The 16723-nt window shown below is 38.6% G+C and overlaps 1 protein-coding gene across 7 annotated transcripts in view; it reads right to left on the bottom strand.

Annotated features, from left to right (window-relative positions):
* The window catches only part of LOC129724866 (unconventional myosin IC), an 85547-nt gene that overhangs the window by 58887 nt on the left and 9937 nt on the right, over window positions 1-16723 (bottom strand). The window contains exon 1 of one of the 7 annotated variants that reach the window (XM_055680128.1): window positions 9728-10213. The exons of the other annotated variants lie outside the window; for them this stretch is intronic. The gene's annotated coding sequence lies outside the window, so the exon portion shown is untranslated. Of the gene's footprint in view, window positions 1-9727; window positions 10214-16723 lie in introns of those variants that run through there. 7 annotated transcript variants of the gene reach the window in all.

Raw genomic sequence — 16723 nt, 5'->3', positions numbered from 1 at the left:
CAAGCTGCAGGCAGTTGCTAATTCCAATCAGCCGACAAAAACACATGTATGCACTGGATTTAAAAATCACATTAAACCGGCAAGTTCAAAACCGGCAAACAATGCAATGTGGCGATGTTTTTTGTAAGTTTTTTTTACTTTTCAATTAAAGCGAGTCAGCGTCTTGGGAGTTGCTAAATTGATGTAAACAAGATACCGTAGGTATGTTTGCAACCGCAGTGCTGCAGGTATCGGATTCGATGAAGCGCGCTTACGTTTGCTAGTTTGTATGTTTCTGCTGTACTTTTTTGATGAAGTGAGATATTATAACTGTTTGACTGACAGTGTCAGCTTCAGCTTTGCAATTATTTGATCATAGAAATTTACTGCATAAACTTATTTTTGCCTTTAACATTGAATCTACTACTGACTGTAATATTAGATAATCTTTCTCATCTCAATAGATTTTGTTGAATTTCTGATCTCTCAGATGGATTTTAGAATTTCCTGCTCAATGATCTGTTGGCCATTGCTCAAATTTTCGATTTTATAATTTAAAAAAATTTCTCCAGGTATTTTCTATTAACATAAAACTACGTCTTTCTGTTCTATACTAAAGTGCATTTTTTTACACATGTAACATTGAGAGGGAAAGCTTACAAATATTAATAGCTCTCGTACAACTGACCGGAAAGACATAACTAGTTTGTCATTAGATAACTAAAATGGCCAAGATTTTAATGATATATTAATTGGCACCGACCATTGGTCACTTAATAAGGGAAGTGATAGGAATTGAGGAAAAGTTTTAAGATAGTATATCCCAACAAATTATCCATACGATTATATAGCTTGTTGTCCGAACGTAAAAATAAAAAAAGATAGATGAAACGATTCCAACTGTACGGTCAATGAAGCAATGCCATAGTCGCGAGGTTACAGAGTCCGCTTTGTCTAGTGGATGGTAGTATGTTCAAATCTTAGTAGAATCAGGCCATTCGATGTCAACAATAACTGAGTTTATTCTCAGGCTCCCCCATAATTTAGCCGTTACGCTAAATTCTATAAACCCTCAGTGTGACATCTTCTTCACAAAGTAAGTCCTTCTTAAAAAAATTGGCCAGGAAGAGGCCCAACGAAATTTCTCCAGGAAACTATAAATGGCGATATTTGACAGGAGGAACAAGGGTCGGTATAGTAGAACAGTAAGCGTGTAAAAGGAAGGGTAAATCATATTACACACAAGCACGGATAAATAAAAAGCATGCCACTTCTCAATAGCAGTGTTGCTAATAATAGAAGTACAGGATACAACAAACACCCGGGTATATTTCACAATATTTACGATTCAAGCGTAGAGTATTTCAGTCGCAGAGTTCCTTTTTACTCTTAATCATCGTGTGTTAGGGGCATAGATGAAGAAAAAAAAATCGTGTGTTAGGGGTAAACATTTGTTTGTTCCCTCAGTTTAAGAGAGAGTAATTTTCGTTAGCTTCTCCTTCACTAGAAGAAAAGTTAGCCAAAAAACAAAACATTTAGATTCACATTGAAGCCACATCCTTAACCGTTTTCGAATTTAATATTATAGAGAGTTTCACAACTCACCATGGGTGCGTAACGGGTGTTAAATAAAAAATGAGAATTTTTTCAATCACATATAAAAAAAAAATTTTTTTATATACTAGGGCACTGAGTGAGCCAAAAAAATCCTCTATTGGGCGGCACTGGGCCAAGTTTGTTGGGTTACGATCTTTCGGCACGAACGGTATCTTTTCCTCCTCAAGATACGCCAGCGTTTTCTTGGCGTAATGGGAAGACGCCTTGTCTGGCCAGAAGACGTACTTCCCATCCGCGTGATGCTCGTTCAGGAACGGCAGCAGGATTTTATCGAGGCACTCTTCTTGATAGATTTGTTGGTTGATTGCCAGACCGCTCGGCTTTAAACCAAGGCTTTGAAATGCCCCGGTCGGAAATGGCGATGTACAACATAACCTTTTTTTCAAACTTGTGCTTGAACTTGTATTTCACTCCAGGCGGTGTGGATGACTTGTCACTGGAGTAGTAATTATCATTTCCTGGAATATGCGTTTTGGACAGCGGAAAATAGCTTTCGTCGTCCAGAACGAAAGACGTCCCGCGGTATTTTTTGGTCATCCACCGACACTGTGTTTTAACCGTCTCAATCTGCTCCTCCGTGTACCCCGGCGACCTTGTCTTCTTCCTGCAGACGATTCCTTCCATCTTGAGGGTCCGATGGATCAATACGTGGTAGCAGCCATATTTCCGACCGGCGTCACACAGGCTGGTTGCGTCCTTGTTGTCAAACAGCTTCTTTAACGATGTATTCCTCTGCCTCGTCATTATCGTCACCGGACGACCACTTCCGACCTTCCGCTCTACGTTCAGGGAACCCAGGATACGATATACCGTACTGACAGGTACATTTTCTTCCTTAAAATGTGTCACCGTGAACTTTTTTCCTCGCTGGAAATGCGTTTCGTACAACCATACAATGCGTTCGCGGAGCACGTGCTGTTTCGACGTGCTGTTTTGACTAAATTCAAACTAGCAAAACCAAACACGCCTACTGTTTCTAGGGAGCCCAAAGAGCAATTTTCTTGGAGAAAGAAAATTTTGCGCTCTGTATTTGAGTTACTGAAAAGTATTGAAAAAATTCTCATTTTTTATTAAACACCCGTTATTCTGCAGAAAGTTCATTTTTATACTGTTTGTGCCGCACCCCAGAGCGATGAGAACGGTAACACAATGCTCATTTGATCGCCTAGCAATTTATTTCACTTTTCTTGCTTGCGCGGATGAGCAATTTACAAGAGTTTCACTGGGCTTTTGCTCTGTCAAATTATAAGCGTTTTTCGTCAGAGAAACCCTTACTCTGCGCTCCTCTACAGCAGAAGGTGTGATGCACATTAAATGTAAGCTCACAGTTGTTAAGAGGGACGTAAGATGTTTTCTCTTTAAGATTAAGATGAGCAAAACGAAGCCTGATCGTCTGGAATAGGCAATTATTTCTTGTTTCCGACGACATAGAAAGTTGCGATTCTAAGCAAATTTGTTCAGAAATTCAAGAGCTTCGGGATGGTTGACAGTGTAGTATGTACTAATGTGCACACAATTCTTCGTATTTAAACCCCAACTTATCTCGTGATTTCGACTTCCTAGAAAGTTGCGGTCTTTATCAAACTTTTTGAGAAGGTAGAAAGTTTTCGGTTGGTGTACAGCTTAGGGCAGAATTCTGCAGCTAAGCAACTTAAGTGTGAACACAATGCTTCGTGTTTTGAGTTTAGTTTATCATACGATTCCGACCTATAAAAAGTAGTGATCTTCAAAAAAGTGTTCAGAGCTTCAATTCGATGAACAGTTTAGTGCACGATTCTGCCGCTATGTGGCGCTAGTGAGCGTAGAATTGATTATATCTCAACCTTAACTTATCTCACTATTATAATCGCCAAGCAAGTTGCGATCTTCAGCAAACTTGTTCAGAAGGTCAAGGATTTTAGGATTATAGATAGTTTTTTACGTCATTCCATCACTACGTGGCGCTAGTTTGCACACAATTCACAGTATGCGTTCTGTGCCCGCGGAAAATTTTCTTCAAGAATACGTATCGCATGTCTACCGCAACTGTTTTCATGTTGAGGAATTCTCTACAAACAAAAGCTGTGGTCAAGAAACCCCTTTTCAACCGTTTCAGCGAAAATGTGCCCTAATTTCTTTTGAAAAAATTGATGGGTTGCGTGTAGGAGAGTATTTTTCACTGCGAAAACAACTGCTCTCACACTGGTGGGCAAAGCGCCGCATGGTAATGAAAAAAAAAATGCACCAAAGGATCTGAGTACACCATTCGATTCGTTATGCCGTCCATAATCTCTGGGCAAAATTTTAAAATCGTCGTATGGTACATTTTTGAGTTTGGCGAGTGTCGAGCCTTTTGCCACTGAAATCCTCAAGATTCTAAATTTAGTTTCAATCAATTTTTCTCGAGTTCGGGGCTAGTAGCGAGTCACTTTTTACGCTAAAAAGTCACTAAAGTCATTATTTTACGACAAAATGGTCACTAAAGTCACTTTTTTAGCTTTAAATGTATAAATAAACTATTGTTGTATTGCAACATACTTTAGAAAGCTTGCTTCTCATTTACAGAATATTTGGACAGTTCAATTTGTAAAGCATTTTTTTTTTTTTTTTTATTCTCGCTTATTTTCCGTCGGTCTATTTCCGCCACTGTTGTTGTGCCAATCACCGACGCCCGGAGAGGCGACTCCACCCAGGACCCTAACTCACGACCCGTTGATTAACGGACCGGCGCCAACGGCTTTACTTCCTCATGCGATGGAAGGCGTGATCCCAGAGATTTTTCGCCTCAGAAAATCTCCCGGTGTCGGCTAGGATTGAATCTAGACCAGCTGAGTTGGTTGTGAGTGGATCACGCCACCTCACAACCATCGACACCTATGTCGGCGGTGGAATTCGAACCCAGGCGTCGAGCGTGGTTGGCGGAGACGTTACCAACCATGCTAGGCCCCCGCCCTTGTAAAGCATTTTTGTTAACTTTTCCATCATAGAAGTTTCATGCCAGGCAATTTTTTCAAATTTCTCATCGAAGTGAACAGTGCAGAATAGTTACGAACGAATTGTCTAAGAGCTGGAAAGGAATGTAAAGGTTTATTCTACAAGCTACTCGCGTCTTAACCCAGTGTTGTGCGTGAAATTACGTTTGTAGTTTGATTTGCTTGTCTCAAATCAACTGTTCCTCCTGGTTGAAGTGGATTCAAAAATTCCGAGCTTATATTGTGCATAGTCGTGTTGAGGTCTCAATTCGTAGGATTTTGCTTTCATTCATCCGAACCTACCGGTGTTTACCAGATACCATTTCGAAATTCCATATCCACCCGTTCTACGCATATTTGTCCCATGCTGCAGATCAAACAAACGAGTGTTTAGTGGGACGAATTTAATTGGAAAATGTCAAGTGGGTTAAATATGCGTGGAAAATCATTGATGGGACAAACAGGCTTAGTATTGTTTTTGCAGATTTTCGGAACGAACAATGCTATTTTTAATATATTTCGAAAAACCCCTCCCTTGGTTAGCTTAACCAACTTCAAACGCTTTTCGAAGCTGTCACAGGCGGCACGGATTCCCAGATTTTCTGAATAACCGCTTTACAAGTTGGAGATTTTGTAAAAAAAAGTTTATTGAGTTGAGATCAGGTGAACTTAACGGCAATTTATTTCTATTCAAAAAGTTCCCCGAATTGCCCCTATACCAACCTTGAGTCAAGTTCGCAGTATGCGCTGATGCACCGTCTTGCTAGAACATATAGTAGGGGAACTGCTCCATTATTCATCTCATAAGGCCGATATTCACGAAGAATGCACGGATTGAAGACCAAATTTTCACGGAATCATTGAACGAATAAACTGAATATGCTTACGTACTCTTATGGAATCGTTTAGCATTGTATATTTAGTAAAATTAGCTAGATTTATGCTAAATTTTGTAAAACAAAACCATTTTTCACAACGCTTCCATATTCATCTCAAAACTTGAATCACTGTTCAATTATTCATCTCACGACGCCCCCATTTTCATCACACTGTTAATCATGAATGAAGCACATTATCATGAATGAACGTAGCCGCAGCCCGTCGTAGTAGGTTTCCTAGATATCCGCTGCAGTTGTTTACGTGCAAAACTGGTAACCACTACAGTGTTGTAGATTTACGTCAATTATGTCGGAATAATTCAATATTTTCAGTATGATTTTTTCATATTAACAGGAACTGATTTGGCAACTCTTGATTTTCCACAACGCAGTGAAAACAGATGAAAATACATACAGTTGAAATTTGGGAATTGTAGAAATTCATCTCATATATTTCTGATAATTTAAGCTTGTTTTTGGAAATTTGAGGTGAACATTTCAAAGATTAAAGTATTCTTAGTGTAGTGAGTGATTTTGTTTAGTGATTAAAATAAAAAGTGGTCCGCTAGTGATGAAAAAAACTTTGGTTGGCTGCTGAATGAGTCCCGTTGTAGCCATATAGAACGATGCGCGTATTTTGTTTTCTGAGGTAGGTGATTGAATTAAATGAGTTTTCGAGTGAAGATGCCCGACTACAATATCAAATTTAGGGCTTTTAAGTGAGTTTTTGGGGATTATATTTTATGAGGAGTCTAAAGTGAACTAAGAAGAATCCATTCCATGGATTAGCAGATTGGTTCAAGAAGAAAATATGTGTTTTTTCCTGTTTTCAATTGTGTTTACATGTTGAATGAGATGAATATACGGGCTGAGATGAATTACTGAAAAAATCAAAACTACATGCACAGAAGCGTTATGTAGAAGTTAGACATCATTTATGAATGGATACAAGACATAAATTTTGTTCAAAAAACTTAAAACTATATACACTAGGGTCGGGAATCGTTATATGGAAAAAACGAAACTTGATAGCAGGAAGCCAGAACCAAGTTTTTTTGTTCTATTTGGGACCCAAAACAATCCTGAATTTATTGGAAGTCGATTGGTTTTGTCTCCGCTTGGCGCATTGCATATTAAGTTTATATGGAGATTTGTATGGAAAAACCAACTTTTTTGCATTTACCATTCTTAAGAGCTCAAAATGGCTCGAACCATAGGTTTCATGACTTCAAATGGTAGGTTTTTTGATACCTAACAACTTGGCCGGAGACACTAAAGAGCTAGGGTGTGCCAAAAAAATACTAGAGCTGTTCAAAGTTGAGTATGTCGAAATTTATGTTGCGAATCATTTTTTATGCAAACACTGCCAGTGTGCCGGCGTCAGTCAGATTTCCATCAGAAATTACCTCTGAAACACGTTGTAGATTCTATTTACGCCTAGAATATTGACCTAAATTTGTTTGCTTGGTCATGCTGAGTGTATAAACTCGTTACGACAGGTTAATTCTGATGGGAATCCTACTGACGCCGGTACATTGGTAATGTTGGCAGAAAACAAGATTTTCTGCATTTAAATCGACATACTCAACTTTGAACAGCTCTAGTATTTTTTTGGCACACCCTAGCTCTTTAGTGTCTCCTCTTAGGGACATTCTAGCTCTTCAGTGTCTTGTGAAAAGTTGTTAGGCATCTAAAATACTATACTTTAACATAATGTAGTGCATTATTAGAGCATTATTGAGCTCTCTAGAGAGGTAAATGCAAAAAAGTAGGTTTTCTCATATGAATTTTCATACAAATTTGAAATGCAATGCGCCAAGCGGAGGCAAAACCAATCGACTTCAGGTTAGTTTAGGGTTGTTTGGGACCCCAAAAGGAACCAAAAAAACTTGGTTCTGGAAAATCGATCATTTTTCACCACCCTAATATACACACTAGTACCTGCTAAATTTCTAAACAATTTGTGCATCGAAAAAAGTTTCTAAACAACTATCCTGAAGTCGGAAACTTTGTAAATAATCAGATGCACGAGATAAATTAAGTTCAAAACATCTTTGCTGGAGACCACTACTCTTTAGGTTGTTGGAATCCTGAGATAGAATGACCTTTTTTTTTCATTCTAGGCGATGCAAAACTTTTCGGAGTGCTGTTATATTCAAACTTGGTGTTGCAATACTTAGTGAAACGATTCCAAACTATCTATTCACTATCTATTCAAGAGTTGATTTGAGATGTCAGAAATAATAAGTACCAAACTCTACTTCGCAGTATATTTTAGGGCATTTTTCATGTTTGAACATCTTTTACACTATAAGCTTTATTTTCAAAAGAACACAATGCTTCAACTGGGGACCCCCCTTGCATGGGCAGATAACTTTTGTCCGATTCCAGCGCAGCGACTGGTTTACATCTCGTTTATTCCTTCTTAACCTGAAACGGGCAGAAGCTGATGAATTGTTGGGTTCGGAACCAGTTTCCATCCACTCGTGGTACCCCGCGTGCCCTTCGCTCACCACTAAACTAGCCATGTAAGAGGTAAAGCAATTTGGCAAAGATCTACCGAGCACATATATCTTGTCTTGTTGCTTGTGTGCAGGAATATTTCTACCAGATTTCATGCTGCTCATTTTTACTTTTTGTTAAAAGTGATGACCACTGTTTTGCAATGCAGTAGAAATCAATATTTTTCAAATCAGAACCTTCACTACAATTTTAGATTGAATTCGAAACGAACTCAACTAAAACCAACCTTCTCCAATAAATAGATTCTCGATCAAAACGGTTCACAAATTTGCCTTCCAACGCATGCGAGCCGCTCTTCAAATCGATCAGCTAGCTCGTGAAACAAAACGTAACTTTCATCCAAAAGACCCTGCTCAGCTCGTCTAATTGCAAGGCCGCTCTCCTAGGCAATCATGATATTTGCCACGGTAGGCAGCTGCATTCGAGAAGAAGAAAAAAAGTGCGCTTCTTGGAACAACAGGCAATAAATAGCCAAATGCAGAAAAAAAAACAACCAACAAGGTGAATCAAAATGGTACCCTAAAGAGATGAGAAAAAACACTCTTCGAAACTAAAAAAACATACTCACAGACCCAACAAGCCAAGAGGAAGACACTACATACGGTAGCGTCGAACGAAAGAGGTCAGGCGGTAATTACTGTGCATCTAGGGGGAGAAAAGAAAAAACCACCAGTTTGGCGTCCGCAGTTAAAACCGACCTGTGGTCTGAGGTTTCTGCGTAAAATAGAGATTTAGTCCGTCACATGATGGGTAACTTCCGCAATGTTTATGTGGTGCCTAGCGTGGGTCAAACTTTTAACTCAACATCTTCCCGGGAAACAATGCACAATGTGCTGCCATGTGAGAGGTTAACTGTTGTGTGTAAGTCATGTTTGCTACAACATTTCAGAGAGCTCGGGTTCCGGCAAAGTTCATGAGAGTACAGAATTATATTTGTTCACGAAATTTAACTCGTGGAAAGCCTAATGATAAAAGTTGTTGCTAAAAACACCTTAGCAACTGACAATACGAAAAAAAGTTTATCCACCCTAATATACCATTTTGATGTGCATTAGGCCGTTGCTGTAATATTATCGAATGCAAACATTCAACGTTTCGTCAGCAATGATTGATACAAAGCCGAAGAAAACATTAATGCTGCTTGCAGTTGAATTTTATTCTAGTCCTGCTTATGTGACCCTATGTGACTATGTGATACTATGTGACTTTTTTAATCATAAATTTTAATCGGAAAATGCTAGAATTATTTGCTACCGTTAGAGGAACGAAACTAGCGTTACTCGTACGCTAACAATTTTATGTTAACACATGCTGTATTTTAAACTGCAAAGTTTGAGTTGTGATAGAGAATTTTTGAGTAAAATGAGAACTGAAACGGCTGATAATACATGACAAAACCGTAAACTGCACTACTTATTGCGGAATGAAAAAAAAATTAGAAACTTTTCAGCTTCAACCACTGAAAAATCGAAGGTTTTCAACGAGAAGAGTTTCTTTTCTGGTCGAAGGCCTTTGTCACTGGTTAATGAAAAAAGAACTACCATTACAAATACATAAAATCCGGAAAGAAAATAGCCTGAACTCTACGACAACCATAAACCCGTACAAGGCCGATCGCGCATTATTTATTGCATCGGATAAAGCAATCGAAGCGTGAAATATAATTGAGTGAGACACAGCGACGGACTATTTATCCGATGGTATCCTGAGCGTAATTGAACCATTAGATCTAGCTTCTCAACAAACCTAGACTACACTAGATAATCTTTCCTGCATTACCTTTTTGGTTCTAAAGCCAAGGTGTTTGTGGTGAATATTCAATATAAAACGTTATTACCACCGCTGTCAACACGATGTTCACTCGGGCACCACATACGAACTCACTCGCATATAAAGTGTAAACAAAGCTTTCGCACCACAATTCATCAATCTTGCTGGAAGGAAACTGTCACATTTTCCTATGAGTCATTCGATACCCGTTACGGCCACACTCTGGTTGGTACTATACGAAACCGCACCCAGAGCCGTCTTTTTTCGACCCGGTGTGGTCTGCTGTAGTTGGTTGACGATTTTACGACATCCGCACCATAAAACGGTCCGACATGGAGAGTAGTTAGTAATCTGCTGGCCACGCGCGCTCGCACTCCATCACGATTGACCTACACCGAGCGGGGTGGACTTCTACGGCACGCATTGACCGTTGGATTTGTTTAACCTTACTGTCTTGTTTTTGCACCGGAATGAGTAACACTTGGGTCCTGTCTTGCTAGCTTGTGCCGCAGTATCAATGCAAATCGTTGCCGTCGCGACCGTCGACCTTGAGAGGATACGACGTGTGTGTGCTGTTGCAGCGCATGTCGAGATTCTGTGCAGCATCCTTTCTTTCTGCTTCGTGTTCGTCCTTGGACCGACGTCGGGAACATTGATTTAGCTTTATTGACAGTTTACTACTTGCCGGCGAAATAAAAAGGTGACTCATGATTGGTAAACATCGGAATCGGTTTATGAAAATCAAGGGATGAACGTTAATCTCAGCGTAGAGTTCATAGATTCTAAATATAATTTTCAGTGAATTGATCATAGATTTCAATTGGGTTAAAAAATTGAAGCTGTTATTTTTTCTTGAATTGGACTTTATCAAATTCGACAAGTGGTTGTACCCAAAAGAAATTATATATCTCAGGCATAGCAATGATCAATTTGATTTTATCCGTGATGGATCTGAGCTATTGAAGTTGCACAGAGAAATACATATAGATGGCTATATGGGATTAATCATTCATCTTAAACAATTTAGTGCCTTCTCCTTTTTATAAAGATCGATAACGGCGCCGGCTACGTAACGGATCTATTGCTTTTTCTCATTTCTCTTTAAATATCGACAGTTATAATTGCCTGGAGAGCTGTATTCGTTCAACTGTCTGACATTTTTTTCTGGGATTTAACGTTAAGCAAGCATCAAAGTGATGTATGAAGGGGAGGGGCTAAGTTTAAACCCATGCGTAAAAGTCCCTCCAACACCGAACGGTCTAATTCTACTAAGACTCAAACTGATGACAATTCGCTTGTCAAAGCGTTATCTCTATTATCATTCTTGTTGAACTACTAAGATCTTGTGAGATAAATTGGGGTTGATATTGATCGCCCACGAAATCCATGCATTCTATTGTACATACATGACAAATTATCATTTTAGAGCTGAAAAATATGAATCACAGCTACAGTCCCTCTACAATTATGGCTAAGTCAACGTGTTATCTGAATGTTCAAAAATAAATATAAAATCGGAGAAGTTATCAACTACCAATGTTTTACTATCTATCTCTGTGTTCTGATTTGTACTTTCGATCAACAATGAGTTTCACTGCAACTGATGTGTGTAAATCGGTTGGGAAGCTGAAGTTAAAAAAAGATACCATGGCTTAAGAAAATTGCTCAGTTTCGTCAGAATATACGTATTTTCGTAGAAGTGACCCATAATTGCGGAGGAACTGTACTTTGGAAACAAAACACCGATATTCTTTTTGTCTTACTACTATTACTTTCACCGGTTTGTCAAAAACTAACTGTGGAATTAAACTTTTTGTAATTTTTTGGTATATAAGACTGGTCAAAACAATTTTGCCCTAGAGCTCAAGCTGGACATAGAGATAGATTAAGACAATAGTTCCTGTGAATTTCGATGCTCCTACCCGCCTCAGAAGTGCATCAAAAGACCGCAGCGTAGTTACTCGCCGTATTCGTTGTTTTTCCGTTTGCTTACGGGAAAACTCCATGGAAGTCTCTGAAGACCTGACGCTCTTCCGAGGCGGCTAGGGTCATCAAAATCCAAAAGAACTGTTGTCATATTCCTTCTTTTTTCCAGTTTGAGCTCTGGGGTAAAACCTGTGTTGATCAGTGTTAGTTATCAGCCATGATATTTCTTTATTTATGTTTAAGCTCTATAGGGCATTTTTTTCGCTTTCGTCGATCAGTGTAATCAATTGAATGTGTAATGTTATGTAAACATAAATGGTCTCGTTGAAAATTATATTTTTTAGCTTTCATCCAACTTTATTCAGTTTTCCGTGTTTAACGTGATGCACCCTGAATTAAATTTACTTCAAGTAAATCTAATAAATGTTCAAGTAAATCTAATAAATGTTGAGTTTGATGGAGTTTTGACGAAGTTAGGGGCCGTTCAATAATTACGTAAGCATATTTTTCCACTTTTTCAACACCCCCTGAACCCCCTTGTGAGACATCGTATGATTTTTTGATACAACACCCCCCCCCCTCCCCCTAGTAAAATCTTACTGTCAGCCTATATAGAGATTTTTATTTAAGTTTTATCTTCCTGAAGCAAGCACAGTACTTCGTTTCCTCTTTTGTCATTAATTCGAGTTAATAGTCCTTCCGTAATTTTCTTTTTATGAATTTTACCGTCCACACTTTCATGAACATGGTTATTTGAACAGCTGCATTAACAATGTTTTTCTTACGTAAGATAATCAATTCACCCCCCTCCCTCCCTTGTAAGATAGTGTAACAAAGCCAGTGCCGCAGAAATAAAAAACAAAATGTCAACACTTCTTGATACACATTCGGACACCTCAGCAGCTGTTGAAGCGATGGCTAAGTCAGCAGCGACAGCAGCAGCAGCAGCAGCTACAAACTCAACGACAGGGTCAATAAACAAACTACTCGCTACAATTGAAACCGGTTCAGCGCAGTCTAATGCTGATTCTGCTCTTCGTGAAATTCTCGACGAGGTAAAATTTGTCTCTGGAGCTATTACCAGTCTCCAAATTAATCAAACTAGCGCATCACAACAACACAAGTCACTGCATGAAGAATTAAATCAAACTTTGGCAGCTAGCAATAAAGCTACGAAGCCCATAACGGACCATTCTTCGCCAGGATGGCGATTTTTGGGCAATAAATGGCGCTGGATGCCAGACTGGTCGGATTATGATGCTAGACAACGGACTCGTAGGCTCCAAGAAAAGGCTGCCGAAAAATCTAGACGAAACAGGAAACGCAGGAGGCGACAATATATTGAATCGAAAAACTTCATCAACAATCGAAACCATACCACCAACAGCAACAGCAACAGTAACAAGACAACGAATAGTAACTATATCAACAACAACCACAAGTTCACACACACTTACCAAAACGACCAGATCCGTGTCAATGGATCGGATAAACAATTACTGGCAACCACCAAAGTTAAATTTGCCAGACCACCATCAACCATTGACCACCCTATAGCAGGCCTCGCAGTTCCAAATTTCATCAACTTCCGGAAGGGTGAAACCATAAACCCTTACCGTCCAGACAACCAGAACCAACATAATATTGAATCGCCACCAAATGAGAACACTACTTCGAAAGCAACATTAGAATCGCACCCAACATCGTGGTCGCTCGATCCCATGCGGCCTCCTGTTGTCAACCTAACACAACAATCAGCTGTTGGAGACGGGCGTTTTCTGAAGGCGCGTTCACGAGATCCAAAAATTATGCACCTTGTACGTCTTTACCTTGCGTACATGCATGACAAAGACCCAACGGTTTGCTACGACGGTATGACGAAAACCAGCATACAAATTACTTTGGCATCAGAGGGACTACCAGTAGCTGCGGAGGAGCTCAGGAAATTTTTCTTCGAGGTACATGAAGAATTCGGCATACCGAAACAAGCGGCTTCCGAAGACCTTAATTCTTATAGTAGACACTTGAACAACCAGAGGATTCAATCCCTGCAACGCGCAAGGGAAAGTGCCGACAAATTTTATAGACCGATTTTTCGGAAATAATGACTCCTTTCGATGAGAAAGAGAGTAATTCAAGACGTGGCTCTGAAGAGTTTGTAATTTATTGCCAGAATTTTAACAGAATGAGTAGTTCAAAAAAAATTGATATTCTTAGTAAAAAGATTAGTGGTTGTATGTATTCAATCATTATAGGAACGGAAACAAGTTGGTCTGAAAGTATAAAGAGTGAGGAGGTTTTTGGAAACAGTTATCAAGTATTCAGAAGCGATCGTGATCTTTTGTTAACTGATAAAAAATCTGGTGGCGGTGTACTAGTAGCCGTCAAGACAAAGTTCGATGCAGAGTTGGTCCCAACGATGAAGTATAAAGAATTTGACGATGCTTGGGTCAAAACTGTATTAAACGGTCAATGCCACATTTTTGCATCAGTATACTTCCCTCCACAATTTGCAAAAAAACAATATTATGAATTATTTTTAGAAACCACCAACTCAGTAATTTGTAACTCTGACCCGGAAATTAAAATTCATATATACGGCGATTTCAATCAAAAAGATGCAGACTTCATCAAGGACTGCGATAACGAATCACTGTTGCTTCCTATAGTAGGAGATAACGAGGCACTACAGCAAATTTTCGACACGACCAGTCAGTTAGGATTATATCAAGTAAACGCAATACGAAATGAACTGAACTGTTTTTTAGATCTCTTGTTCACAAACTGCACTGAAGATTTTAGCGTAGATAAAGCCGTTGATCCTCTATGGAAAAATGAGAAATTTCATACAGCCATTGAGTATTCATTGAACATAGATAGCACTAGATCACGTCCCAATGATAGTGAATTTGAGTATGTGTATGACTTTAAAAAAGCTAATATAACAGAAATCGACCGTAAACTCAGTGTAGTCGACTGGCAATCACTTTTGCGAGGCAAAGAGGATATTGAAAAAGCCGCGAATACGTTTCTCTCTCTATTATACGAAATTATAAATGATACAGTTCCTAGGACGAAAAAACGCACTAACTTTTGTTTCAAAGATCCCGTATGGTACACGCAACAGATCAAAAACTTGAAAAACAAAAAACAGAAAGCCCATAAAATGTACAAACACCATAAATGTGAGACCAATCTGGAACGATACAAGAACATATGCAGCGAACTAGATGCAGAAATCTCATTAGCTTATGAGAATTATAACTCTAGGGTAGAAAGTAATATCAAATCTGATCCAAAGCAGTTTTACCGTTTTGCAAAGGAAAAAATGAAAACTAATAATTTTCCATCACGCATGCATTTTGAAGGTAACGAAAGTACCGAGTCTCAGCTTATTTGCAACCAATTTGCGAAATTTTTCCAGACCGTTTACAAAAACCCGGATGAAAATAGAGATTTTAACTATTTCACGCATTTACCTGAATGTACCAATAGTGTATCAGTTCAAAATATAACTGTTCAAGAAATATTAACATCATTAGAATCCCTAGATGCAACTAAGGGTGCTGGGCCAGATGGAATTCCACCATCTATGCTTAAAACATTTGCTTCTTCTTTTGTAAAACCACTGTTTTGGCTTTTCAATCTTTCAATCAAAACAGGTGAATTTCCTTCCATGTGGAAAAAATCATTTCTCATCCCGATCTTTAAGTCAGGTAAACGCTCTGATATAAAAAATTATCGCAGCATAGCAATCATCTCTTGTATTCCGAAACTATTTGAATCAATCGTTAATAAACGAATTTTCGAACAGGTGAAAAATAGTATTACAATCAACCAACATGGTTTTTTCAAAGGAAGGTCCACAGCTACTAATCTATCAGAATTCGTTAATTTCACACTCGCTGCAATGGATAGAGGTAACTACGTTGAAACATTATATACCGATTATAGTAAAGCTTTCGATAGAGTCGATATAACATTACTGATTTTCAAACTAAAACGCATTGGACTAGATAACCAACTCGTGAAATGGATTGAATCTTATTTGACGAACAGAACACAATTTGTCCGTTTCAAAGGCCATCTCTCTGATCCAGTGAAGGTAACATCTGGAGTTCCGCAAGGATCACATTTAGGACCCTTACTATTCATTTTGTTCGTTAATGATGTAACCCTTTTACTTAACCAGATCAAAATTTTAATCTATGCCGACGATATGAAATTGTATATGGAGATTAAAAACCAGTCTGACCTCGAATTGTTTCAGTTGCAGATCAATACCTTCTATACTTGGTGTCTGAAAAGCTTACTTGATATAAATATTAAGAAATGTAATGTCATATCATATACAAGAAAACTTTCAATGCAAACTATGAACTATTACATAGGCCAACAACTTGTAGAGAGATGTACCAAAATGAGAGACTTAGGAGTGATCCTCGATTCGAAACTCACTTTCGTGAATCATTATAACACAATAATCAACAAAGCCAACAGTATGCTTGGTTTTATTAAACGTTTCAGTTATCATTTCAAGGACCCATACACAATAAAAACTCTTTTTGTGAGCTATGTTCGATCAATATTAGAGTACTGCAGTATAGTTTGGTCCCCATATCAAGAAGTTCATATCAATCGTATTGAATCAGTTCAAAAACAATTTCTGGTTTTTGCATTAAGAAAACTCAATTGGGCATCATATCCTCTCCCTTCTTACGAATCTCGCTGCATGCTTATTAATATCGAAACTCTGAAGAAACGACGAGAAACAACCATGATTACCTTTGTAAACGATATGATCTCACAACGTGTTAATTCACCAAATCTGCTGGAAACTCTTAACTTTTATGCTCCTTCTCGTCCTTTAAGAACGCGCAATATTTTTACTAACAATAATTACCGGTCACTGTACGCCAAACATGGACCAATTAACAGCATCATGAACGCATACAACAAACACTGCGAGATTATAGACGTTACCATGTCCCGGAACGCATTAAAAAGCGCATTACGTGCTAGAACTCGATAGCTTAAGATTAACGTATACATTAGAATTGTAGTCTACATTGACTGACG

Source organism: Wyeomyia smithii, chromosome 2 (assembly GCF_029784165.1).
Source record: "Wyeomyia smithii strain HCP4-BCI-WySm-NY-G18 chromosome 2, ASM2978416v1, whole genome shotgun sequence".
Taxonomy (NCBI): Eukaryota; Metazoa; Arthropoda; class Insecta; order Diptera; family Culicidae; genus Wyeomyia; species Wyeomyia smithii.
Note: the sequence above shows the minus strand (reverse complement) of the source record. Positions and strands in the feature narration are given on the sequence as shown.